Here is a 27,569-nt window from a genome sequence, read left to right on the forward strand (position 1 = left end):
CACCCTTGGCAGCTATAACAGCTTCAACTCTTCTGGGAAGGCTGTCCACAAGGTTTAGGAGTGTGTCTATGGGAATGTTTGACCATTCTTACAGAAGAGCATTTGTGAGGTCAGGCACTGATGGACAAAAAGGCCTGGCTCGCAGTCTCCACTCTAATTCATCCCAAAGGTGTTCTATTGGGTTAAGCTCAAAACTCTGTGCAGGTCAGTCAAGTTCCTCTATCCCCAAACTCGCTCATCCATGTCTTTATGGACCTTGCTTTGTGCACTGGTCCAAATCATTTGGTGGAGGGGGGATTTTGGTGTGGGGTTGTTTTTCAGGGGATGGGTTTGGCCCCTTAGTTCCAGTGAAGGGAACTCTTAAGGCGTCAGCATACCAAGACATTTTGGACAATTTCATTCTCCACACTTTGTGGGAACAGTTGGAGGATGGCCCCTTCCTGTTCCAACATGACTGTGCACCAGTGCACAAAGCAAGGCCCATAAAGACATGGATGAGCGAGTTTGGGGTGGAGGAACTTGACTGGCCTGCACAGAGTCCTGACCTCAACCCGATAGAACACCTTTGAAATAAATTGGAGCTGATACTGTGAACCAGGCCTTCTCGTCCAAAATCAGTGCTTCATCTCACAAATGAGTTTCTGGAAGAATGGTCAAACATTCCCATAGACACACTCCGAATCCTTGTGGACAGCCTTCCCAGAAGAGTTGAAGCTGTTATAGCTGCAAAGGGTGGACCAACTCCAGTCTTGAACCCTACAGACTAAGACTGGGATGCCATTAAATATCATGTGCCTGTTAAGGCAGGTGTCCCAATACTTTTGATAATATAGTCTATCTATATATCTATGTACTAATGCTAGCAGCATAAGGATTAAAAATTGTTAATGTTGATTAAGAGACTTTAAACTGGAACATAGGCAAGGATTGAAAGATAAGAAGCTGCATAATCAGTAAGTGATTAAATGAGCTGCTGAAAGTGCTAAAAACCGAAGGTTTAATATCACTTTGGGCTCGTTCACTCTTGCTCCAGTCTCTGAAGAGCAATCTGCATACAAATGTCTCTTCAGAGAGCACTTGACAGGAAGTGAGGAGGTGTTGTATTGCCTCCCCACTGTCTACTTTAACCCCTTGAACCCTGCACTAGTGCACTGTAACCACATGCATTGCGCGCAGTTGCAGAGCAACCCTATTCACTTGAATGGGTCACGCTCAGGGGGATTACCGCCCGCTGAAAGCGTCCAGTTGTATAATACCTGCCACAAAGCAAACCATCACGGCTGCAACATGTGTACACCCCTGGCCACTGCCTCTGCAGCTAACGGGGGAGCTGTTGGGGGAGGTAAAATGCAACTTAGATGGAGCATTTTTTCTGCCCCTCAACCACTAATGTAAACTAGGGATGGGCTCTGTGTTCGAGTCGAACGTAAGTTGGACTCGAACCTCAGCTGTTCATGTGTTTGCTGAACACACAAACAAATAAGGAGCTCGGCTGGAAGTTCGCCCGCCGATGAGCGCCCCATAATGCACTGCGCTATTACAGTGCATTGATTGCTGATGATTGGCCAAAGCATTCACCTGACCTGTATGCTTTGGCCAATCACAGCACAATGTACTGTGAGCACCATGATTGGCCAAAGGCAAAGTGCCTTTGGCCAATCATGGCTCAGGGGCTAAGTCAATGCCCCACACTATATAAAACTGTTGCTTACACGGCAGCCGTGTATAGTGTGTGACGATGAAGATTAGGCAGGTAGTTAATGGACAGTGAGGTCAGTTTAGTGCAGTCAGTGTAGTGTACAGGTTATACCCCACTTTTAAAATGTACTTATGAATTGTGAGCAATGCCATGCCAAGTTAACCAAGATTTCCCATAGATGCCAATGTTAAAGAGAGAGAGCAGTGCCATGCCAAGCTGACCAGTATTTCCCATAGATGCCAATGTTAAAGACAAGGAGCAGTGCCATGCCAAACTGACCATGATTTCCCATAGATGCCAAAGGGCACTGAAAGCTGAAAATTGGTCTGGGCAAGAAGGGGGTGAAAGTGCCCTGTATTTAGGTGGTTAAGATGAACCCTATGAAAGAATTACAAAAAAAACTGGCATAGGCTTACCCCCCAAAATCTAAACCAGGCCCTTTGGGTCTGTTAAAATGTTTAAGGGGAACTCCAAAATTAAAAAAAAAAAAAAACGGCGTGGGGTCCCTTCCCAAAATCCATACCAAACCCTTATCCGAGCATGCAGCCTGGCAGGCCAGGAAAGAGGGGAGGACGAGTGAGCACCCCCAAAGCACCTTGTCCCCATGTTGATGGGGACAAGAGGACTTGTCAAAAACTGTTTCCTGTTGTGTTCACTTTTATACACATTTTTGGTGTAATAGAGGGGAAATCTTCCAATGGAGACAATAATTTTGGTGACCTGGGGGTCCTCAAGGACTTCTCCTAATTTTCAAGGATTTCCATTCACTTCCTGTTTGGCTATGGGACAGGAAGTGAAGGGAAATCTCTGCAATGGGACACAGATGAAGTGAAGAAAAAAAGCTGACAGGGGTTATAATCCTCCCTTGCTCTATCCAAAATGTAAAAAAAAAAAAGTTTTGCCTACAGTTCTACTTTAAGTCACACATATATGAATCGTTATCATTGGGAAAACATATACGGAATGACTTGTCATGCGACTTTGATGCTCAAAGACAAGTCACACAAGTGTGAATGGAGCCTATGGGCCTCTCTATTAGATCCTGCCCAAAAAACATGAGTATTCCAACCTCAATGTGCTGGGGGTGTGGACACACACATTTATTTTTATCCACACCTAGGTTTGGCTTTAATGCAGTCAATGCGCACAGGGTGAGAAGCCATAGTGCTAATAAGGCGCGATCTACGCTGGTGAAGCATAGAAAAGTTCTGAATAAAAACAAATGATCACAGCGAGACATTACAGATTCATGGTTACAGCACCAAGCTGAACAAACAATGAACACTCGTCACATTCGCACAGGGTCATGAAATACGTGTTTATGTTACTGGTAAGGTTATGTTGATGCGGACCCAGGAGCAAACGTAATGAGGAAAGGACCCTGTACTGCCAGGGGAAAATAACAAACCCCTGACATTTCCGTAAGGACATCACAAACGTGTGTGGCACTCTTGATGAAAAGGTTTAGTCTAGAAAATAAATAAGCTCACTCCTCCACTGAGCGAGCAGACAGGTTCCTGTAGATCAGGAACTCAATTTAATAGCGGGCCACATCAGCATTATGATTGCCCTCAAAAGGGCCGGTTGTATCTGTAAGACTGGATGTCCAGAGCATCCCCTACCCTTACATAAGAGGCCAGAGGAGAGCCCCCAATGGGACTTTTAAGGTCTTAGACAATCATTTGCTGCTAAAGTAGCAGTGAAAAAATAGTAGTAATAGTTTTATATAAAAAAATATACATTTTATTACAAAGATAATAAAAGAACAAAGAACGCATATATAGAACATGTAAAGACAAAACCATAGGGTGGCTAACCCAAAAATGACCACATCATGTAAATAGGGTACATAATAGCAAAACAGACAAATGCTGTAGGGATAGATACGCTCGACGCGTTTCTGGAGGTTATCCGTCTTCAGGGGTGTTGTATATTATTGTGTGGAGTATATAGTACCTATGGTGATGTTTAGGTCAATTATACGTAGCCCAAAATTAAAAACATATGTACACAGGTCCGGCCTCTGGAAGGTTTTGGAGGTGGTACATCATGATCCCAAACGCAGCAAGGGGGGAGGCACACACAAGAGGTCAATGAGACCACAAAGGGAAGGCAGGCAAGACACCAGGCCAGAGATGTTAATGGGTGCTAAACTCTATTGAATAGCACAACAGCCAAGGCCAAAGGGGGAATCCACAGAAAAAAGGAAACAAACAAAGAAACACCAGGAATGTCAAATCATTTGGAAGATGCAGGGCAAACCAATTTCTACCCTTACATAAGACGTCAAGAGCCTCTCCACCATTAGATGTTAAAGAGGAAGTAAACCCTCCTCTGCAAGTTGTACCTATAGGTAAGCCTATGATAAGGCTTACCTATAGGTACTGTAAATATCTCCTAAACTTGCACCATTTTGGAGATATTTACCTTACATGCAGCCAGTGACGTCACTGGCGCATGCGCTCTGAAGGAATGGCCGCTGGTGCAGTTCCTTCAGAGCTCCGTGCCGTGACCGCCGGCTCACACGCGCGTGCGCGGGAGTGACGTCACCACGGCTCCGGCCAATCAGAAGGCCGGATGCCGCGATCCCGGAAGACGGGCGACTGAAATGTCGCCCGTCATAGAGGTAAGCGGGCGGAACGGCGGGGGCTCGTTCTAAGGTAAGTATTTCATAATGAGCTAGTATGCGATGCATACTAGCTCATTATGTGTTTCTCTTGCAGGTTGAAAAAAAGAAATTTGGGGTTTACAACCTCTTTAAGTCCCTCACCCTCCCTTACATCACAGTGAACCCTCCACCCCCTTATTTTGTGCTGCTGCTGGAAAGAAGCTAGAGGCATTGCTGGAAAGCAAAAAATACAGGGTTTGGAGGAGGACCAGAGCAGGGCTGGAGCTCTCCTGCAGCTGCAGGAGAGGTGTGAGGGCCACTTAAAATGGTCTGGAGGGCCAGATTCGGACCGTGGGCCTTATGTTTGACACATGTGCTGTAGATAGACAGGAGAGTAAAGATGGATCAATAAAGCATGGCAGTGAACAATGATGATGTGCAAAGTACACTGCAATCAGTCAGATTATTGAAAAAATGAATACTGATTGGTTGTGTTCATTATTACACTCTAGTGCAGCAATGGCGAACCTCTTTGGGCAGGCGAGCTAAAGCGGTTGTAAACCGCTGCTCTTTTTTTTTTTTCTTACCTGCAAGGCAAAGATATAATATGCTAGTATGCATCACATACTAGCACATTATGTTAAACTTACCTGAAAATGAAGCGTCCAGCGATGCGATGCTGGAGGCAGCAACCATCTCTACCCAGTCTTACTTTCGGGTTCGCAGCTCCGGTTCCACGCTGGTTCTCACACTGCACAGCAGGGTCCCCAGCCGGCTCATCCATCTGCCCTGCTTGTTTATCACCTGTGATGCTGCTATAGACCTCGGGACCCCCCCGAGTGACTACGGATTCCCTTTCTAACTTATGCCTTGTTTATTCTTACATCATGTTAGTAGCCAATTGGCTGACAGCTTTTAATAAATGTCCTTCTTGATTTTATCTACTACACGTAGTTTGGCGCACCTGGTGATCTTCCATTTGGGGTCACGTTACCTGAGCGATGGAGAAAAACTGAGGGAGAAGAGAAACTCTGGTATACTAGTCAGTACCAGTTTGCAAAATTGTATTTGTTTTGGTAGAACTAATCACCTCTAATGCTGGGTGTCCTACTTGGACTTGTGGCTGTTGCTGCATTATGTATAACTATTAGAATAGTTTTTATGTTTTAAAATGGGATGCCTCAAGGCTATCCATCGTTTTTAAGGAGAGCCTTGACTTAAAAAAGGTTGAGAAACACTGGCCTTGGGGCAGCCCCTGCTGTTGGCCAAACCCCCCCATGTGCTACAGTTAGCTCAGTTCTGGCATCTTCGGATGTGTGCTTTGGTTGCAAAGTATTGCAAATGGCTGTTTAAAGTTTTTTGACTCCCTTGGTGGTCACTGCTTTGGGACATCCCTATGATCAAGATTCTACTGGGCTGTGTCCTTCAACAAAAGCAATAGACAATGTGATTTGTCTCTGTTCACCATAAAATCTCTTTATCTTTTTTCTATGCCCTACTTCTGTAGATGGCGTTATAACTCTCCAGTTAACCACTTGCCCACTGGCCAATACCCCCTTCCTAACCAAGCCAATTTTCAGCTTTCAGTGCTTTTACATTTTGAATAACAATTACTCAGTCATGCAACACTGTACCCATATGCAATTTCAGTCCTTTTTTCACACAAATAGAGCTTTCTTTTGGTGGTATTTAATCCCTACTAGTTTTTTAATTTTTGCGCTATAAATGAAAAAAGACTGAAAATTTTGTAAAAAAATGAATTTTTCTTTGTTTCGGTTATAAAATTTTGCAAATTAGTAATTTTTCTTCATACATTTTGGCCAAAAGTTGTACTGCTACATATCTTTGGTAAAAAATAACCCAAATAAGTCTATATTATTTGGTCTTTGTGAAGGTTATAAAGTCTATAAGCTATGGTGCCAATCATTGAAAATTGATCACGTCTGATGGACTTTTGGCTTGTTGGTATCTCATGTCTTTAGACACTAACAAGCCAGCAAAGTACAAATACCCCCCAAATTACCCCTTTTTGGAAAGTAGACATTCCAACATATTTAGTAAGAGGCATTGTTAGTTTTTTGAGGTTGTAATTTTTTTCCCACAATTCTTTGCAAGATGAAGATTTTTTTTTCCCACAAAATTGTCATATTACCAAGTAATTTCTCACACGCTGTATAGGCATACTTGCAACTCCACCCCAAAACACATTCTGCTACCCCTCCTGAGTATGGCCATACCACATGTGTAAGACTTTTACACAGCCTGGCCACATACAGAGGCCCAACGTGCAAGCAGCACCTCCAGGCATTCTAGGAGCATGAATGACACATATCATTTACTATTTGTTTGTTGCCAAATGATCGCTCCATCATTGGACCGAGTGATCACATGGTAAAGGGCTGCTGTCAGATTTCCCAGAGGCCCAACATGCAAGCAGCACCTCCAGGTGTTCTAGGAGCATAAATGACACATATCATTTCCTATTTGTTTGTTGCCAAATGATTGCTCTGTCATTGGACCGAGTGATGACATGGTAAAGGGCCGCTGTCAGATTTCCCAGAGGCCCAAGATGCAAGCAGCACCTCCAGGCGTTCTAGGAGCATAAATGACACATATATTTTATTATTTGTTTGTTGCCAAATGATCACTCCGTCATTGGACAGAGTGATCACATGGTAAAGGGCCGCTGTCATATTTCCCCAATGGTACACAGGCAGCAAACAAACAACCTTTCAGGCTGGGTTCACACTTGTGCAATTCCAGACATCGCATGTGATTCACAACCCATTGCTGTGCACATCACATGCGATGTCTGTGCGATGCAAATTCAGCTGCTCAGTTTCTATGGCTGAATTTGCATCACATTCTGACCAAAATGGTGCATGACTCATTTTTAGGCTCGCATCTAAAATCGGATCACATCCAATGCGATCCAATTCCTGTCCGATTCCACAGTTTGCACTGCATTTTGCGAACCGATTTGGGGATGTAATTAACTTTACATTGATTATATGTAAATAAACCTTGCGCTAAATAAATCTGTGCCTATACAATATTACCGTTGCTGCTGTTCATTAAATAATAAAAACGAAACCACAAACCACAGTGCAAAACAGTGCCAAATGGAGTGCAATAACATAAGCACATATAAAATTGAAGTTAACATAAAAGCAACAAGCTAGTATCAAGTGACAGTTCATTAACCACTTGCCGACTGCTCACAGTAATCCTACTGCGGCAGTGGGGCTCCCATGGGTCCAGCGATGTAGATTTTCCCTTAGCCTCCTAGTGCTTGGCGCCGTTTTCGGACGCCATCTTAAGTGCGTCCCTTTCAATGCACAGTGACCAGCGTGCCCCCTTTCAATGCACAGAGACCAGTGTGCCCCCTTTCAATGCAGAGTGACCAGCATGCCCCCTTTCAATGCACAGTGACCAGCATGCCCCATTTCAATGCAGAATGACCAGCGTGCCCCCTTTCAATGCACAGTGACCAGCATGCCCCCTTTCAATGCACAGTGACCAGCGTGCCCCCCTTTCAATGCACAGTGACCAGCGTGCCCCCTTTTAATGCAGAATGACCAGCGTGCCCCCTTTCAATGCACAGTGACCAGCATGCCCCCTTTCAATGCACAGTGACCAGCGTGCCCCCCTTTCAATGCACAGTGACCAGCGTGCCCCCTTTTAATGCAGAATGACCAGCGTGCCCCCTTTCAATGCACAGTGACCAGCATGCCCCCTTTAATGCACAGTGACCAGCATGCCCCATTTCAATGCAGAATGACCAGCGTGCCCCCTTTCAATGCACAGTGACCAGCATGCCCCCTTTCAATGCACAGTGACCAGCGTGCCCCCCTTTCAATGCACAGTGACCAGCGTGCCCCCCTTTCAATGCACAGTGACCAGCGTGCCCCCTTTCAATGCACAGTGACCAGCGTGCCCCCTTTCAATGCACAGAGACCAGTGTGCCCCCTTTCAATGCAGAGTGACCAGCATGCCCCCTTTCAATGCACAGTGACCAGCATGCCCCATTTCAATGCAGAATGACCAGCGTGCCCCCTTTCAATGCACAGTGACCAGCATGCCCCCTTTCAATGCACAGTGACCAGCGTGCCCCCTTTTAATGCAGAATGACCAGCGTGCCCCTTTCAATGCACAGTGACCAGCATGCCCCCTTTAATGCACAGTGACCAGCATGCCCCATTTCAATGCAGAATGACCAGCGTGCCCCCTTTCAATGCACAGTGACCAGCATGCCCCCTTTCAATGCACAGTGACCAGCGTGCCCCCCTTTCAATGCACAGTGACCAGCGTGCCCCCCTTTCAATGCACAGTGACCAGCGTGCCCCCTTTCAATGCACAGTGACCAGCGTGCCCCCTTTCAATGCACAGAGACCAGTGTGCCCCCTTTCAATGCAGAGTGACCAGCATGCCCCCTTTCAATGCACAGTGACCAGCATGCCCCATTTCAATGCAGAATGACCAGCGTGCCCCCTTTCAATGCACAGTGACCAGCATGCCCCCTTTCAATGCACAGTGACCAGCGTGCCCCCCTTTCAATGCACAGTGACCAGCGTGCCCCCCTTTCAATGCACAGTGACCAGCGTGCCCCCTTTTAATGCAGAATGACCAGCGTGCCCCCTTTCAATGCACAGTGACCAGCATGCCCCCTTTCAATGCACAGTGACCAGCATGCCCCATTTCAATGCAGAATGACCAGCGTGCCCCCTTTCAATGCACAGTGACCAGCATGCCCCCTTTCAATGCACAGTGACCAGCGTGCCCCCCTTTCAATGCACAGTGACCAGCGTGCCCCCCTTTCAATGCACAGTGACCAGCGTGCCCCCTTTCAATGCACAGTGACCAGCGTGCCCCCTTTCAATGCACAGAGACCAGTGTGCCCCCTTTCAATGCAGAGTGACCAGCATGCCCCCTTTCAATGCACAGTGACCAGCATGCCCCATTTCAATGCAGAATGACCAGCGTGCCCCCTTTCAATGCACAGTGACCAGCATGCCCCCTTTCAATGCACAGTGACCAGCGTGCCCCCTTTTAATGCAGAATGACCAGCGTGCCCCTTTCAATGCACAGTGACCAGCATGCCCCCTTTAATGCACAGTGACCAGCATGCCCCATTTCAATGCAGAATGACCAGCGTGCCCCCTTTCAATGCACAGTGACCAGCATGCCCCCTTTCAATGCACAGTGACCAGCGTGCCCCCCTTTCAATGCACAGTGACCAGCGTGCCCCCCTTTCAATGCACAGTGACCAGCGTGCCCCCTTTCAATGCACAGTGACCAGCGTGCCCCCTTTCAATGCACAGAGACCAGTGTGCCCCCTTTCAATGCAGAGTGACCAGCATGCCCCCTTTCAATGCACAGTGACCAGCATGCCCCATTTCAATGCAGAATGACCAGCGTGCCCCCTTTCAATGCACAGTGACCAGCATGCCCCCTTTCAATGCACAGTGACCAGCGTGCCCCCCTTTCAATGCACAGTGACCAGCGTGCCCCCCTTTCAATGCACAGTGACCAGCGTGCCCCCTTTTAATGCAGAATGACCAGCGTGCCCCCTTTCAATGCACAGTGACCAGCATGCCCCCTTTCAATGCACAGTGACCAGCATGCCCCATTTCAATGCAGAATGACCAGCGTGCCCCCTTTCAATGCACAGTGACCAGCATGCCCCCTTTCAATGCACAGTGACCAGCGTGCCCCCCTTTCAATGCACAGTGACCAGCGTGCCCCCCTTTCAATGCACAGTGACCAGCGTGCCCCCTTTTAATGCAGAATGACCAGCGTGCCCCCTTTCAATGCACAGTGACCAGCATGCCCCCTTTAATGCACAGTGACCAGTGTACCCCCTTTCAATGCACAGTGACCAGTGTGCCCCCTTTCAATGCAGAAAGAGCAGCGTGCCCCCTTTCAATGCACAGTGACCAGTGTGCCCCCTTTCAATGCACAGTGACCAGCATGCCCCCTTCCAATGCAGAGTGACCAGCATGCCCCCTTTCAATGCACAGTGACCAGCATGCCCCATTTCAATGCAGAATGTCCAGCGTGCCCCCTTTCAATGCACAGTGACCAGCATGCCCCCTTTCAATGCACAGTGACCAGCGTGCCCCCCCTTTCAATGCACAGTGACCAGCGTGCCCCCTTTCAATGCACAGTGACCAGCGTGCCCCCTTTCAATGCACAGTGATCAGCGTGCCCCCTTTCAATGCACAGTGGCCATTGTGCCCCCTTTCAATGCACAGTGACCAGCGTACCCCCTTTCAATGCACAGAGACCAGCGTGTCCCCTTTCAATGCAGAGATCATCGTGCTCATTCCCCCTTTCAATGCAGAGACCAGCGTGCGGCGTGCCCCCTTCAATGCAGAGATCATCATTCGTCCCCCCTTCAATGCAAAGATCGTCATTCGTGCCCCCCTCAATGCAGAGATCATCATTCATGCCCCCTTTCAATGCAGAGACCAGCGTTCGGCGTCACGGCGTGCCCCCTTCAATGCAGAAAGAGACCACCATGCTGCGTGCGGTGTGCCCCCTTCAATGCAGAGATCATCATTCATGCCCCTTTCAATGCAGAGACCACCATGCTGCGTGCCCCCTTTCAATGCAGAGACCAGGCCAGCGTGCTGTGTGCGTGCCCCCTTCAATGCAGACATCATCGTGCCCCCTTCAATGCAGAGTGAACAGCGTGCCAACTTGCCAAGCCCTCAGACCAGGCCAGCGTGCTGCGTGTGTGCCCCCTTCAATGCAGACATCATCGTGCCCCCTTCAATGCAGAGTGAACAGCGTGCCAACTTGCCAAGCCCCCAGACCAGCGACTTACCTGTTGTAGACTTGTAGACAGCGGCTTCTGCTCTTCAGTCCCCGCGTCTCCTAGAGTCCTCCCGCGTCCTGCCTCCTCCTGGCCAATGGCATTGGCCGAGGAGGCGGAGGATGCGTGTGACAATAGCAAATTTTCATTCGCTATTGTCACACAATGGAGGGGCTCGGGGCGCACAACTGCTCTGCGCCCCGGGTCCACCCTTTCCTTTCCTACTAGAGTCAATAGGCGGGGAGTCGGGGTCTGTCTTGGAGGCGGCGGCCTGCAGGAGAAATGGTTGACGTCACTGGTTGCTAGACGCTAAGCGGCTCTAGCCTAGCAACCAGTGACTGTGTGTGGGCTCCGGCCACCTCCCTGCAGAGAGACAGCGCCGACAGGGGAGGGAGCAGCAGAGCGATCATCGGGAGATTTTTTTTACAGATCATGGTCAAACTCAAACTCACGGTTCTGCGAACTTGCAAAAAGATAGTAACCGGTTCTATGGAACCGGTGCTAACCGGCTAAATCCCACAACTGGATGTACTCACACCTGCCTGCTGCCATTCCTCAGCAAGCTAAACTGGTGGTGCCCCGATCCTGCAGTTGAATCAACTGTAGGAAACGGTCCTGGCACTTGCTGGACTTTCTTGCCCTGAAGCCTTCTTCACAAATGAAATTTTTTTTTTTTTTTATGGGATTAAGTTCATTTTCATGGCAAAGAGGGACTTTGCAATTAATTGCAATTCATCTGCAATTTCACTTTGTGAAAATTAATATTTGTGTCATTCTTAAAACTTTTGGCCACGGCTGTACAGCTGCTGATTTTCAATTTGTCATTAATGTGGAAAAATATTGTTTTATATGGCATTTTATATGGTTATGTGGTTTTTTTCTTGCTTTTTTTTCTCTAACATTTTCAATAAAAAGCTATTTGGGGAAAAAAAAAGAACTAGTGTACCTTTTGGATGATTTCCCCTCTAATCCACTCAGAATTGTGGATTTTCTTTTACTTTCAGTGATTCCGATCACCAGGACAAATAGGGAGGATGAGTCTCCCTAATGTCTCCCTAATAGGTGCACAGACAGGTGTAATAACCTGACTGGTGTTCTAATCTCTCTCCACTCCATCCAAAACCAAAGGACTCACCATCATAAGCATCCGTCTCAGTTCATGTTCCTAAACAGCTGATGTCAGATGGGCGACTCGACCACCTAGCAATCCTGCTGCTGGTGATTAGTAGCAGTCGCCAGCACTAGGACTGCTAAGAGGCTGTCTGATTGTCCCTATGGAATCTTTACCTTGCTGGATTAGGTAGTGAGATATTGCTCTTATTGCTAGCTATTGCAATTTGGCAGCATTCAGGGGGAGCGATTCCAAAGGGATTCTGATGGCAGGAAGGGGTTAACAGTGTGGGTGTTTAAGGGGTTAAATGTGAGCCTAGGGGAGTGATTCTAACTGTGGGGGACGTGGCTTGTGAAATGACCATAGGGATCTGTGTTCCTATATAAAGAAGGATCACAGGGGCTCTATGATCTTTCCAGGGAGAGGAACGGTCAGATGTGTTTACAACAGCTGACCGTTCTTCTCTCTCAGCGGGGAGCGATCGCGGATAGCAGGCGGCAATCGGAGTCCCCTAGCCTCCTGCGTGCAACCGACGTATACCTGCCCAGGAGCAGGCGGTTGTAAAGCGGTTAAAGTACCATTTTGAAATAATGCTGTTTTTGTTACGGAAAGATGATTTAAATAGTGATTGTAATCATTTGATGAAGATTTTTATTTTGTTTGTTCACTTTGCCACATTCAAATGAAAAAAAAAAGTTTTCGATTCACCCGATTCAAAATTTATCGATTTGAATGTTTCAAATTGAAGAAATCTGTAAGTTTGAAGAAAATTTGAAAAAGACATAACACAAATTTTGAATACGAATTCTGAATACGAATCCCGAATCTGAATTTAACAAATCAACTGAATTTAACAAAACAAAATAACTAGATTACTGAATCCCAACAAAATGAAACAAATTTTTTCTTAATGCACATGTCTAGATAGCAAGAAAAGTAGTAAAATAGATCCCTCACAGCCAACAGAAATAGACCCCCTCTAGTAACAATAGATTTGACCAGAAACCATGGACCCCCATAACAAAATACCACCCCAGCAGCAGCAACCGATTTCCCAGCAGCCAGCAACAATAGATCCCCTCCATCAATAGTAGATCTCTTCCAGCAATAAATTACCCCCCAGCAACAATAGACTGCCACTCAAAAATAGATCCATTCCAGCAACAATAGATCCCCCAGCAGCCAGTATTAATAGACCCTCCAGCCCACCCCAGCACCCCTTGCCATTATATACATTCAGTGCTGGAGGTGCCGGCACTGCGTTCCCCCACGTTCCTGCTAAAAAAAAGCCCTGCCTATGACCGTTGTCGTTGGTATAGAAAATTATGAGAAATCCAAACTTTCTATTTTTTCAAAGGATTTATAAATTTTTTTCTCAACAAAATACAGTGAACACAGATGTTTAAAAATAGAAATAAATACAGCAATAGAGAAGAAAGCGGAACAACGCTCTTATTAACCATGTCAAAGAGAAATACAAACACAAACATAAATAAGGCTTCCTGGGCCGTAAGAGGAGCCATTAAGCCGCAATACGAACATTAATGGAAGAGATTTACAGTCCCATGAGTATTCCTCATTCATAAAGCTTGTCAGTGTCACCCCAGATAGAAAACAATTGTGCTGCAAATTTGAAAATGACTTGCTAAGCTATTGCTAGACTTGCCAGGCTTCACAAGGTTGTTGCACAATTGCAGCAAGTCCTCGTTGCATGACTTCAGATTAACTTTCTTTGCCAACATTCTGCAGGTCTGCTGCAAGTTCTGGTTCAGTTATGTTGTGCTATAGTCATCCCACCACAGGAGGCACTGTGGCTGAATTTTAAGGCTGTAGACTTGCAGAGCTCTTGCTGTAGACTCGCCACTGCAACTTTGCTCTAGCTAGAGACTTGCCAAGCAAATTTGCTACAAATTGAAAAAGTGTCAACTAGAACATGTTCTTCAAGTGCTCAACAAGTGTAAATTTGCCAGTGAAAATGTGCAGAAAGTTTACAAGACATACAATTCAACACTGCCACAAATTTGTTATCCTTGCTATCTGGGACCATGTGGATGGTAGAGGGGAGCTTACGAACTGGCAGTTTGTTGGAGCAATAGGAGCATGACAGATAAAGACAGTAGAAAAAGAGAGAAGACAAGATAGAGAAGGGAGGGAACATATTGTAAGGGGAGGGATCCAGGAGTAGTACTAAAAAGGGAAGGGGAAGGGATGGGTGCGAGGAGTCCCGTGATATCCAGCCAACAGCAGTGTCCTGCTTGCTCATAAATGTCAGTCACAGTGAGAGAAGGGAACGGTCCATGTGTGGAGGCTCATAGTAGTCCGGCCATGGGCCCCCAGACCCTCAGATATTTTGAATGGGCATCATTAAGTATGGAGGTCAGCTTCTCATGCATCATGGTTCCCATTAGCCTCTGCTTAACCTCGGCAAAGTTTATTGATGGATGTCTCCAAGCTTTAGCTGATGTCTGCCAGGAACACAAAACCCGTCAGCTTCCTCTGGTGTTTAGGTGTGGGATGGGGTTGTGTAGCAGAACCTCCCATGGGTTATAGGTGAGTTCGGTATCTAAGACTGATAGAAGCATGTTGTAGACCCACATCCATATCCACGAGTGGCTATGTGGCAGGACCACCAGATGTGCAAATGGGTTCTCTGTTTACCCTGGATATATCAAGGGTTATTTATTAGCGTGAGACTAGTACGTAAGCGTTTTCTTGGGTGAGAACATTGAGTGAACATTTGGAAGGAGAAATCCAAACTTTTTAAAGAAGTTGTAAACCTCAGAAAAATAAAAATAAAAACCTGAAAGACAAAGGCATAATGAGCTAGGATGCATCACATACTAGCTCATTATAAAATACTTACCTTAGAACGAAGCCCCCGCAGCGCTGCCTGCTCACTGGTGACAGGACTGACATGTTCAGCCGCCTTCCTTCCGGGTTTGTGTCCTCTGGCCATCTGATTGGCCAGAGCAGCGATGACTTCACTCCCGCTCATGCGCGTGGGAGCCGCCGTTTACTGCACAGGGCTCTGAAGGAACAGCACGGGCGGCCGTTCCTTCAGAGTGCATGCGCCAGTGATGTCACTGGCTGCATGCAAATTAAATGTCTCCTAAACGGTGCATGTTTAGGAGATATTTACAGTACCTATAGGTAAGCTTTATCATAGGCTTACCTATAGGTACAAGTTACAGAGGAAGCGTCATTTCCTCTTTAAGTATTCATAGGAATGGGAGGTGAGGGGAAATCTGCCAACAGGGAAACCTCCTAAAGTGATGTAACCACCCACGCCATGGCTTACGGCAGGGTGGCTACAGTGACAACCGTGTAAAGATGGCCATAGATGGACCAAAACTTGGCTAGTTCAGCAGGAACCAGATGAATTCTCATCCATATGTACCCCTCCATGTTTTGACAGATTTAATGATCATCTTCTGTCAAACAAATAATTTGGAAAAACTTTGCAGTCAGTGATCTTTGTATTCTCACAGCAGTCAGAATACAATGTCACAGTTGGGGAGCAGTGGCGGAGCTAGACTTTTAAAACAGGGGTGGCAAAGGGGTGGCAAGGTATTATTTTGGGGGGTCAATAATAAGTTGTATTTGGGTACAGCGTCGCACAACCTCACAATTGTCAGTTAAAGCAATGCAGTGCCGTATCGCAGAAAATGGTCTGGTCATTAAGGGGGAGCTGAAGTAGTTAAAGGGTCAGTTTTTTCAGATAATTTTGCCCATTTAAGACTTTTTTCTGAGCGGTCAGGGGATGGTAAAAACAGGCAACTCGAAATCTAGATCACAGCTGGAACCCCTCTACATGTGCCACAGCTGCGATTGTTTATGTTAAGCCTATGTGAAATTTGGCTATCCAGGTCAATGGGGCCATGCCACAAGCATAAGCCAAACACTTGGCTTGCTGTTGTGGCTTATTAGCCCCATAAAAAATCTGCCACTCTGCTAAAAGAAAAAAAAAAAAAGCAGGATTTAGGAGAATTATTATAAATAATTTTGCCCCCTTTAATAAATCATTGTAATGCCACCCATATTCCTGTCCTTTTAAACAGGGTGACTGACAGTAAGCTGACACTAATAATGCACAGGTGTTAGGGTACTTGTCTTTCACCCTGGTAAAAGGGCAAGAATATGGGTGACATGATTACAATGACTTATTAAAGGGGGAAACATTTTTGGTAAGGAGCAGCATAGACTGTACAGGAAAAGGGCAGCCTGGGCAGGCGCTTCTACTACTTGGGCAAAAGTACTGTCCCTCACCTCAGTCACTGCAGGCTGCCCAGGAACTCTCCATTCAGAGCTGATCCATTCCATCCATCCCACACCAAGACAGGAAGACCGCGGGAATCGGGATGAAGATTAAGGCATGTGATTGACAGACAGACAGCGCTTCCGATGCACCCATTGGCTGTGTAGGTAGCAGGAGGCGGTGCAGCCTGCAAGATTTAGGCTGCACCGCCTCCTGCTGCCTCCCCAGCCATGTGTCTTATGGATGCATAGAGCAGTGGCTCCGGAACGAGCATGCAGCAGTACCCCCAGGGCAAGCGGCTTTCTCTGGGGGCACTGCTCGAGGGGGAGGGGCCAGGAGAGCCAGTTGGGGACCCGTAAAGAAGAGAATCGGAGCTGCTCTGTACAAAACCAATGCACAGAGCAGGTAAGTATAACATGTTTTTTATTTTAAAAAAATAAATAAAAAGAATCTTTATTATCACTTTTAGGTGGGATAACAATTTGCTTTAGCCGCCTTTCAGTCCAACTTCGGGGGCAACTTGAAAGAAATCCATGCAGCTTCATGCACATATTTCTATTGAAATATCCCCCGAAGTCACCAAAAGTAGTGCAGGAACTACTTTTGGAAATCAGTGCGGTGGTGCAAAGTCGGCATCGCACCGATTGGGTCACTCCTATTGCCAGCAATAGGCTGCGATTTGACATGCAATTAGACCTGTCAAATTGAATGTCAAATGGTGCCAATGTGAACGGGGGGCTTGGAGAGATTTCCTGCTACTTCCTGCTTTGTCTCTGGGGAAGGAAGTGTGGCGAAATCTCCTTGATGGGTCACAGGCAGAGAAAAAAAAGCCAGACAGAAGTCCTAACATTATCTGGAAAACAAAAACGATATTAATAGACTTTATATTTTGGCTACAACTAATAAAATTGTAGCAATAAATCTTTCAAAATGTACACTGTTTCCAGGTCATAGTCCATCCTAACAATAGTCCACTGAGAAACTCCCAATTGTGAAAGCTTGATAAAGAAGATTTTAAGTATGTTTTTTGCTCCTTATTTCCATTTTACATTTTATACCATTTTTCTTTTGAAGATAAAATACAGCTTCCAGCCAGGCTGCAGCTCCAAATCTGCACTGCATTACTTTGAAGGCATTAACTCCGAACATGAATAATATTCTCAGCATACTAATGTTTGGGGGGGTTACTCCAAGCCAGGCATGCTGTCTCTGGTGATTTTTCTGTGTCTGTACAATGTACTATTATAAATACACTGCGGTCTTGCAGTAGAATTCTGTGTCTGAAGTTAATTATTAAACAAGCCAAGTTTTTTTTTTTTTTCCGTACACAATTTTATAAATTTTCCCATCTTTATTTTCCTGGCGTTTGCACCTACTTTTTAAACCACAGAACACAACTGTTTTTCCTAAAGAGAATATTTAAAAAAAAAAAAAAATGTTGCAAATTTGAAATCCTTGATCTCATTTTGGCATTAATTGTAATCTGCGGGAGTTATGAAGTTTTGGAGTGAATAGTGGGGTCAATGTGATTTATGCAACTTGGGATTTTAGGTTAAAGTTCAATTGAACCCTTGTGATTTAATAATGTAATGCAGTAAGACTGCATATAAAATGATTAAGGATCCTTTCACACGGTCCGCCGGCGGTGTGGCGGACTCCGTGCTGCTCAGCGGGGGATCGATCCGCCGATCCACGCTGACCAGGCAGGTGACAGCTCCCTCTCCGCTCTGTGTGCAGAGAGGGAGGTGTCAGAGCCCCACTGCTCTCTATGAAGGAATTGGATGAGAGCAGACCACCTGTCCGCTCTCATCCGATCCCATCCGATCCGATCCCCTGGACGGATGGAAAATAGGGTTTCCATCCTTCCAGATTTCACAGACAGGATCGGAATCGGATAGCAGCGGGTGTCAGCAGACATGTCTCTGCTGACATCCGCTACCCATAGGGATGCATGGAGGCAGGGGAGGACTGGGCCAGGGGGCAGGGGGGCAATTGCCCCCTGGGCTGCTCTGATGCCCCATAAAAAGACTGCACTGCTTCTTCCAAAGACATGCCTAAAGGATTCCTGGTGAAGAGAAATAAAAAGTCCCTGCCACTGACCTACTGAGTGCAGGTTAAAGACGAGGACAGAGCGAGGGCCTCCCCCTCCCCCCCCCCCCCCAGCATGGATGGTGTAAACTGTGTCTGAGCAGAGGCCAGTTCCATGCCCCACTGGATACTCTTCTCCCCAGGTCAGCCCCGACCAACCGCCCCCTGCTGGCCAGGTCAGGAACCTGGGTTCAGCCAGTAAGTAGAGAGTATCTGGAGCAGGGCCTCAGCTTTGAATGGGGGTCAGGAAGATGACGGGAGGAGAGAGAGTGGGAGGGGGGCCAAGTCGCTGCACCATGGGTCTCTGGTTTGTACTTGCCACCTGGGCCGAAAGTTGCCAGCCTGCCCCTGCATGGAGGATCCGATCAGGTCCGCCTAAAAAACTGACAGGCGGATCTGATCGGATCGTTCGTGTGAAAGGGGCCTTATACGCTTCTCTGACTTTTTTTTTTTTTTTTATAAGGGCTTGTTTACACCTGCAGTGGTCTGTGAAAAGTGACCGGCAGTGGCTCAGAGTGGTGCAGGCACAGCTAACAAGCATTGAGGTTGCGATACTGGTTCCTCCTGAATGCCTTTTTTTATTACAGCCTTTTTTCAATGGGAATACCGTGCTGCAGCCACAAGGCTAGCTTGAGCAGACCACGTGTTCTGAAAGCGATAGGAAGGGTTATTTTTTGACACGCCACAATGCAAAGCATCAAGGCCATGGCATGAGTACAACCCCATCCGGCTGCCTTTGTAGCATAAGTAAGGAACCCTAAAAATGCAGTTCAACCCCCTTTTTTTACTGCCTCCCAACTGCAAGTGTAAACTTAAGTTGGCCGCACATGGATCGAAAATCACTCCCTGTGGCTTTGTAGGCGACTCCCCACTGTGCAAGTGTGAGCCACGCTTCGTTCTATGAATTGCTTCACAGCCTCCCGGGACCTGTGATGTTTCAAAAGAGGTTGCAGGCTTTAGGGGGGGGGGGGGTGAACATCCGACCAGGTCACCTAGGTCTGTGGTCTCCAAACTGCGGCATGGGGACCAGGTGCCACCATTTTCTTGCTTTTATTGGACCCTTGGGGCACTCGTTTTTTTTCACTAATGACACCAATGAAGAGTACATTTCCTTCCCAAAACACCAAAGATGGGGCACAATCCCTCCCAATGACACCAGTGATGGGGCACAATTCTTCCCTATGACACCAATGATGGGGAATGGTTTACCCGAACTGATGCTGGCACATTTTGTACACCAGAGGGACCAAAGTCTGCCCCCCCCCCCCTAAAGTCTGCAGAACAGTAAACTGCCCCTTTGTTTAGAAGGTTTGGAGACCGCTGATCTAAGTGAAAGTAAGGGAGTACCTGTCAAAACGAGGTACCCACTCCCCAAAATACCAAAGTTTACAATAAGGAGAGTGGGGGAGGGGAAGAGGAGGATAAATGAAACATGCCTGTTCAGGTGAGGTTCCACTTTAACAATACAAAGATATTTTATATAATTATGTGCACCAGACCTTGTAGTAACAATTTTGGGGAGATCCTTTTCTGTTCTAGCATGACTGTCCACCGTGTACAAAGCCAGCCCCATAAAGACATGGTTTGATGAGTTTGATGTGGAGGAACTCTAGTATCCTCCACAGAGCCCTGACGTCAACCCTACTGAACACAACTGAAACACCAATGGCAGTCCAATAGTGTTTCAATTGAAATGTTGGCTTTCTGAAAGTCTGTCCATGTACAGCATAGTATGCACTCAATACTTGGTCGGGGGGATGAATTACTGAATCAATGCGGCGTGGCATGGAGGCGATCAACCTGTGGCACTGCTGAGGTGTTATGGAAGCCCAGGTTGCTTTGATATTGGCCTTCAGCTCATCTGCATTGTTGGGTCTGGTGTCTCTTATCTTCCTCTTGACAATACCCCACAGATTCTCTATGGGGTTTAGGTCAGGCGAGTTTGCTGAAAGGAGAACACAGGCGCCACACTAAGTGCAGTATATCAAGATTTATTATAAGTTAGCCAATGAAAAGGTACTCACAAGCGTATGTTTAAAAACAGCATGACAAACATCATAATGAGGATAATGATTCCCGGTGTCCAGATTCATGATGGCACGAGCGGTCTCAGAGCATTGGGTTGCAGCCGATGGACGAACGGTACTTCCCAACTGCGGGGACACAACACTGACCGTCCTGACGTCACTTCCGGGCCACGTGATGGCGTCGGCGACGCGTTGTCGGAGCATGCGCTCCTTCTTCAGGCGATGATGCGCCATTTTGGACAAGGGCTTAAGTAGGCGGAGGGCAAGACCAACTAGGTCCTAGAGTTCACCATTTTTGCCCACTTGGCAAAACAGCTGTAACAGACTGACATAATACAAAACACTTACAATGTGCATTGTGCAGATAATTCAAGCGGTGGTTGAGAAATTGATACAATATAAATAATCATCATGGATCTAGTAGAGATTAACAAGTGCAACTAATGCAAAAAATCATATAAATAAAAATGAAAAATAAAAATTAAACAAAAAAAATATATAATAATAATAAAAATAAAAATAAATAAAAATAAAAATATATGAAATAAAAATGAAAAAATAAAAAATAAAAATAATAGTAATAATAAATAATAATAATGCATTATATGATAAAGTCACGGAAAGTTTAAAAATACATAGAAAATTTTAAAAAAAATATATATGTATATATATCCCCATATGTTATACATATGCAAGAACACATAAGGATATATTATCATTATACTGGCCAATCAAGCACAGTGATACCATGATCATTAAACCAGGTATTGGTAGTTTTGGCAGTGTGTGCAGGTGCCAAATCATCATCTCCATAAAGCTGGTCAGCAGAGGGAAGCATAAAGTGCTCTAGAATTTCCTGCTAGAGGTCTGCGCTGACTTTGGACTTGATAAAACACAGTGGACCAACCCCAGCAGATGACACGGCTCCACAAATCATCACCGACTGTGGAAACTTCATACTGGACCTCATGCAACTAAGATTCTCTGCCTCTCCACTCCTCCTCCAGACTCTGGGACCTTGATTTCCAAATGAAATGCAAAATTTTCCACAGTCAGTGCTGATTTAATTTTCCAGCAGGACTTGGCACCTGCCCACACTGCCAAAACTACCAATACCTGGTCACGTGATCATGGTATTACTGTGCTTGTATGGGCAGAAAACTCGCCTCACCGAAACCTCATAGAGAATCTGTGAGGTATTGTCATTGGTTTTATGTAATATTCAAATTTTCTGAGATACTGAATTTTGGGTTTTCACTAACTGTAAGCCATAATCATCAAAATTAAAAAAAAAAAAACAAAAAAAACAAATGCTTGAAATATATCACTCTGTGTGTAACATATCTATATAAAATACATGAGTTTCACTTTTTAAATTGAATTACTGAAATGATAATGATATTTAAATTTTATGAGATGCACCTGTGTGTGTGTGTGTGTGTGTGTGTGTGTATATATATATATACTGTATATATGTATGTAATGTATGTGTGTGTATATGTATGTAATGTATGTGTGTGTATATGTGTGTATATATATATATATATATATATATATATACAGTGGGTATGGAAAGTATTCAGACCCCCTTCAATTTTTCACTCTTTGTTATATTGCAGCCATTTGCTAAAATCATTTAGGTTCCTCTTCCTCATGAATGTACACATAGCACCCCATACTGACAGAAAAACACAGAATTGTTGACATTGTTGCAGATTTATTAAAAAAGAAAAACTGAAATATCACATGGTCCTAAGTTTTCAGACCCTTTGCTGTAACGCTCCTGCGTTTTTGTAGTAGGCTGGATTTGCAGCTGCAGAATCTCCAGTAGTCATGTAGAGATGTGTTGAATAACCAGATCCAACTCTCCAGACTCATCACTGTGGGCCTGTCAGCTTCAGCATACAGATATACACACTCAATAAGATGTTCCTGGAGTGATAGGATGTATATGATAGTATGAAGATGATGTGCTGAAGGGACAGGTGTGAACAGTGACAGAGATGGTAAGAACTTGATAGAAATGTTCAGGAGAGTATTAGATGGTATTAGGTAGAATGCAGATAGGTTAGTAATCGAGTATGGTAACAGGTGGTAAGGACAGCAGATGACAAATACATGATAGACTAACCCAGTGCAGGGATAGATGGTAGTAGACTCAAGAGCTAGCAACCTATGCAACTGTGCAGATGATAGAATTAGTATGCATAGTAACAGTCCTTGATGTGCAGAAGTAGATAGTGTAAGTAAGGTTATGGAGGATTCCCCTGTGGGGTACTTATCACTAGTAAGGTTAGTAGTAGAAGGGTCCAGTAGTGAGGGAGTGATCCGGTAGCGAGATACAGGGATCAGTAGCGAGGTTCCGGTCTTTTCCAAGTAAAAGAAAGTAGTTGGAGGTTCCGGCAGCAAGACAAGCTTGTAAGCATGTTGACACACAGGCAGGTTGAACGAACAACGTGAGAGAGAACGCCGGCGGTTGAAATAGCCGCTCTGCGGCGCTCGGCGATGACGTCATCCGTCTTAAAGGTGTATGCGTACCACCTAATTAGAAAGGTGGGACGCATATTTGAAAGGAAAATGGAAAATAAGGGTACCAGAGGTACCAGAATCTTACATTTGCTCAGTATTTAGTAGAAGCCCCCTTTTGATCTAATACAGCCAGGAGTCTTTTTGGGAAAGATGCAACAAGTCTTTCACACCTGGATTTGGGGATCCTCTGCCATTCCTCCTTGCAGATCCTCTCCAGTTCTGTCAGGTTGGATGGTAAACGTTGGTGGACAGCCATTTTTAGGTCTCTCCAGAGATGTTCAATTGGGTTTAAGTCAGGGCTCTGGCTGGGCCATTCAAGAACAGTCACGGAGTTGTTGTGAAGCCACTCCTTCGTTATTTTAGCTGTGTGCTTAGGGTCATTGTCTTGTTGGAAGGTAAACCTTCGGCCAGTCTGAGGTCCAGAGCACTCTGGAGAAGGTTTTTGTCCAGGATATCCCTGTACTTGGCCGCATTCATCTTTCCCTCGATTGCAACCAGTCGTCCTGTCCCTGCAGCTGAAAAACACCCCCACAGCATGATGCTGCCACCACCATGCTTCACTGTTGGGACTGTATTGGACAGGTGATGAGCAGTGCCTGGTTTTCTCCACACATACCGCTTAGAATTAAGGCCAAAAAGTTCTATTTTGGTCTCATCAGTCCAGAGAATCTTATTTCTCACCATCTTGGAGTCCTTCAGGTGTTTTTTTAGCAAACTCCATGCGGGCTTTCATGTGTCTTACACTGAGGAGAGGCTTCCGTCGGGCCACTCTGCCATAAAGCCCCGACTGGTGGAGGGCTGCAGTGATGGTTGACTTTCTACAACTTTCTCCCATCTCCTGACTGCATCTCTGGAGCTCAGCCACAGTGATCTTTGGGTTCTTCTTTACCTCTCTCACCAAGGCTCTTCTCCCCCGATAGCTCAGTTTGGCCGGACGGCCAGCTCTAGGTTCTGGTCGTCCCAAACGTCTTCCATTTGAGGATTATGGAGGCCACTGTGCTCTTAGGAACCTTAAGTGCAGCAGAAATCTTTTTGTAACCTTGGCCAGATCTGTGCCTTGCCACAATTCTGTCTCTGAGCTCTTCAGGCAGTTCCTTTGACCTCACGATTCTCATTTGCTCTGACATGCATTGTGATCTGGAAGGTCTTATATAGACAGGTGTGTGGCTTTCCTAATCAAGTCCAATCAGTATAATCAAACACAGCTGGACTCAAATGAAGGTGTAGAACCATCTCAAGGATGATCAGAAGAAATGGAAAGCACCTGAGTTAAATATATGAGTGTCACAGCAAAGGGTCTGAATACTTAGGACCATGTGATATTTCAGTTTTTCTTTTTTAATAAATCTGCAACAATGTCAACAATTCTGTGTTTTTCTGTCAGTATGGGGTGCTATGTGTACATTCACGAGGAAGAAGAATGAACTTAAATGATTTTAGCAAATGGCTGCAATATAACAAAGAGTGAAAAATTTAAGGGGGTTTGAATACTTTCTGTACCCACTGTATATATATATATTTTTTTAAGAATGTGAAAGGAGAGGGGAAGGAGTACGATTATGCAAAATGCTTGCCCAGAGTGGAGATCTCCTTTAATGTTGCTCATGCAATGGCACCTATAGGAAAATCTATAGGCGCCTCATTAAAATGTAAATAGTTTTTTTTTTTTCCCAAAATGCTTGCCCAGGGTGGCGATCTCCTTTAATGTTGCTCATGCAATGGCACTTAAAGGAAAATCTATAGGCGCCTCATTAAAATGTAAATTGTTTTTTTTCCCAATGAATAGCTTGCATTTTTTTTTTCCAGCCGGATTATGGTAAATGTCTGTTTTACATACAAACAGTGCTTACCAGCCTTCATTAGTAGCTCTGCCTGGTTATTACTTTCTCCCAAAAAAGAAAATCTTTTATTTGCTTAGCGCTGAAGGTCACTGGTCACCTGACAGAGCCTGTTAATTGGGAGAACACACATAACAGGCTCTTGTACACAGTCCCCCCCCCCCCCTCACAATACATTGACTTGCCATGGTATCATCTGTATCTGCGAGGGTGACGGCAAAAAATAAAAAAATAAACTCGTCTTTCCCCAGCCGTGCAGGTAGGAGAATGGCAATATCTGTAGGCATTCTAATTTTCTTGAAAATGTGATTTGTCTATTTCCCACCCGAGACCTCCTTCCCCTCTCTGCTCCTAAACTGACTGCATTGCAGACGAAAGCAGACAGCCTCGAGCGCAGCGAGGGTTGCGATCGTGTTAATGAGCAGTTGTTAATGTGTTTTTCTTTCTTTCTTCCTTTGCCTCATTTTAGACTAGATTATGTATTCGTTAGCACACGGGGCAAAGTAATTGCATCTCATTTCTTGTTTCAGTCGCTTTTATGTGGGCTCGTTATATAGGCTATGCTAATTTTTAATGATCTAGTTATGTGACAGCAGGTAGGCATGTTATCCTGAATATCCCATGTGTGATCCTCGGGGGGGTTTGATATTGCAATATGACACAATTTATCTACCGCCACAAAAAGTTGATCAATATTCATTTTACTCCTTTCAGCTGCATTGTTAGGGAAGCCTTGGCGAGCGTGGACTCTGTCATCAGACATCGGTGTGGCTTTCCAACGCAGGTGCAGATGATATCTAAAATACACAGAATTAATTCTAGTGTGTCAGGCTTCCAAGGAAAATAAGGTCGTTCTTTATGTAAGTGCTGCAAGGCTCGCCGGGGGTGTGCGATTGATTTTTGTGCAGATTTGCATCAAAAGGTCAGTGGTCGCTGTTTGTTTCTCCTGCAGGGGCCTAGGTATAAAGGTCTGTCAAATGATTGCTTTTCATTTTGTAGTACCTGGCCCAATTTTGTCGCTACGTTTTGCAGTTTGTAAAACTTTGTTGTCTTTTTTCGACCTCACAAACTATGTAACTATAAAACTATTAAATGGGCACCTTAAAGACCACAACATACAGGGGTATACAATGTACAGTTAACAGCAAACACACACACACACATCGTAGGTTGAACTGGATGGACTGATGTCTTTTTTCGACCTCACAAACTATGAAATGGAAAGTTGGGATTTTGGAAAGTTTGGGGCGGGGGAGATGAGAATAGACAAATAATGCCACAATGAGAAGAAGTTTCCTTTTTGGGTGATAAAAAGATTTACAGCAGGTATAAAGCGGTTGTAAACTAGAGATGGGCTTGTACGTGTTCGAGTTCCCACGTGCCCGATCCCGCTAGGAAGCCCGCACTGCACTCCGCTAATCACAGGCAGTGAGACATTTCCTAGCCCACAGCTGCACAAATCAGGAAATTTCTCACTGCCTGTGATTAGCGGAGTGCAGTTTTGGCTTCCTAGCGGGATCGGGGCACGTGGGAACTCGAACACGCCTGAGCCCATCTCTATTGAAAAAAAACAATACAAAAAAAAAAAAAAAACTGTAAGAGAAAGGCATAATGAGCTAGCATGCTTTGCATATAGGATTGCCACCTCATCCTTTTAACATCTTAACCACTTTACCACCGGAGGATTTTGCTGACTTACGTCTGGGCCACTTTTTGCGATTCGGCACTGTGCGACTTTAACTGACAATTGCGCGGACATGCAACGCCGTACCCAAACAAAATTTACGTCCTTTTTTTCCCACAAACAGAGCTTTCTTTTGGTGGTATTTGATCACCTGTGCAATTTTTACTTTTTGCGCTATAAACAAAAAAAGAGCGACAATTTTGAAAAAATAACAATATTTTTCACATTTTTTTATATGAAATTCCCCCCAAAAAAATGTAAAAATCAAAATTTTTTATCATTTTAGGCCAATTTGTTTTCTGATACATATTTTTGGTAAAAAAAATTGCAATAAGCGTATTTTTATTGGTTTGCGCAAAAGTTATTGCGTTTACTAAGGGAAAGATTTCTGTCGTTTTTGGTGTTTTTTTTTTAACGAGTAATGGCGGCGATCTGCAATTTTTTTTGCGGGACTGCGACATTGCGACGGACAGATCGGACCCTTGACTGACATTTTTGACACTTTTGGGGTTACCAGTGACATTACTACAGTAATCAGTGCTATAAATATGCACTGTTACTGTAAAAATGACACTGGCAGGGAAGGGGTTAATTTTATTGGAGAGGGAGGGGTTAATGTATGCCTGGTGCTTACTAACGTGTGTGGGGGGAGGTGACTGAGTGACACAGGGAAAGATCGCATGTTCAGCTATGCTGAACCCTGCAATCTGACCCTGCCTGTCACTTAGGAGATCTGCCCGCTTGTGTTTACACAAGCGGGCGGATCTCCAGACTCGATTCCCCGACGATCAGGGAAGAGCAGCGGCAATCGCCGCTGCTCCTCCCCTGGCCCGACTCCTGCTGTGACTGAATACAGCAGGAGCCAGCCAGAAGGGGGAGTGTCTGCCGACGTAGGTCTACGTCGTCAGATCTA

General features: G+C 45.4%; 1 protein-coding gene across 3 annotated transcripts in view; it reads left to right on the forward strand.

Moving 5' to 3' along the window:
* The window catches only part of KANK4 (KN motif and ankyrin repeat domains 4), a 260,029-nt gene that overhangs the window by 77,261 nt on the left and 155,199 nt on the right, over positions 1-27,569 (forward strand). Inside the window, exons 1-2 of one of the 3 annotated variants that reach the window (XM_082265156.1) lie at positions 25,142-25,231; positions 25,687-25,832. The exons of 1 other annotated variant lie outside the window; for it this stretch is intronic. The gene's annotated coding sequence lies outside the window, so the exon portion shown is untranslated. Of the gene's footprint in view, positions 1-25,141; positions 25,232-25,686; positions 25,833-27,569 lie in introns of those variants that run through there. One more of the 3 variants, XM_082265157.1, reaches the window with a different exon arrangement.

This window comes from Pelophylax lessonae (genome assembly GCF_965119305.1).
Source record: "Pelophylax lessonae genome assembly, chromosome: 8".
In the NCBI taxonomy this organism is placed as follows: Eukaryota; Metazoa; Chordata; class Amphibia; order Anura; family Ranidae; genus Pelophylax; species Pelophylax lessonae.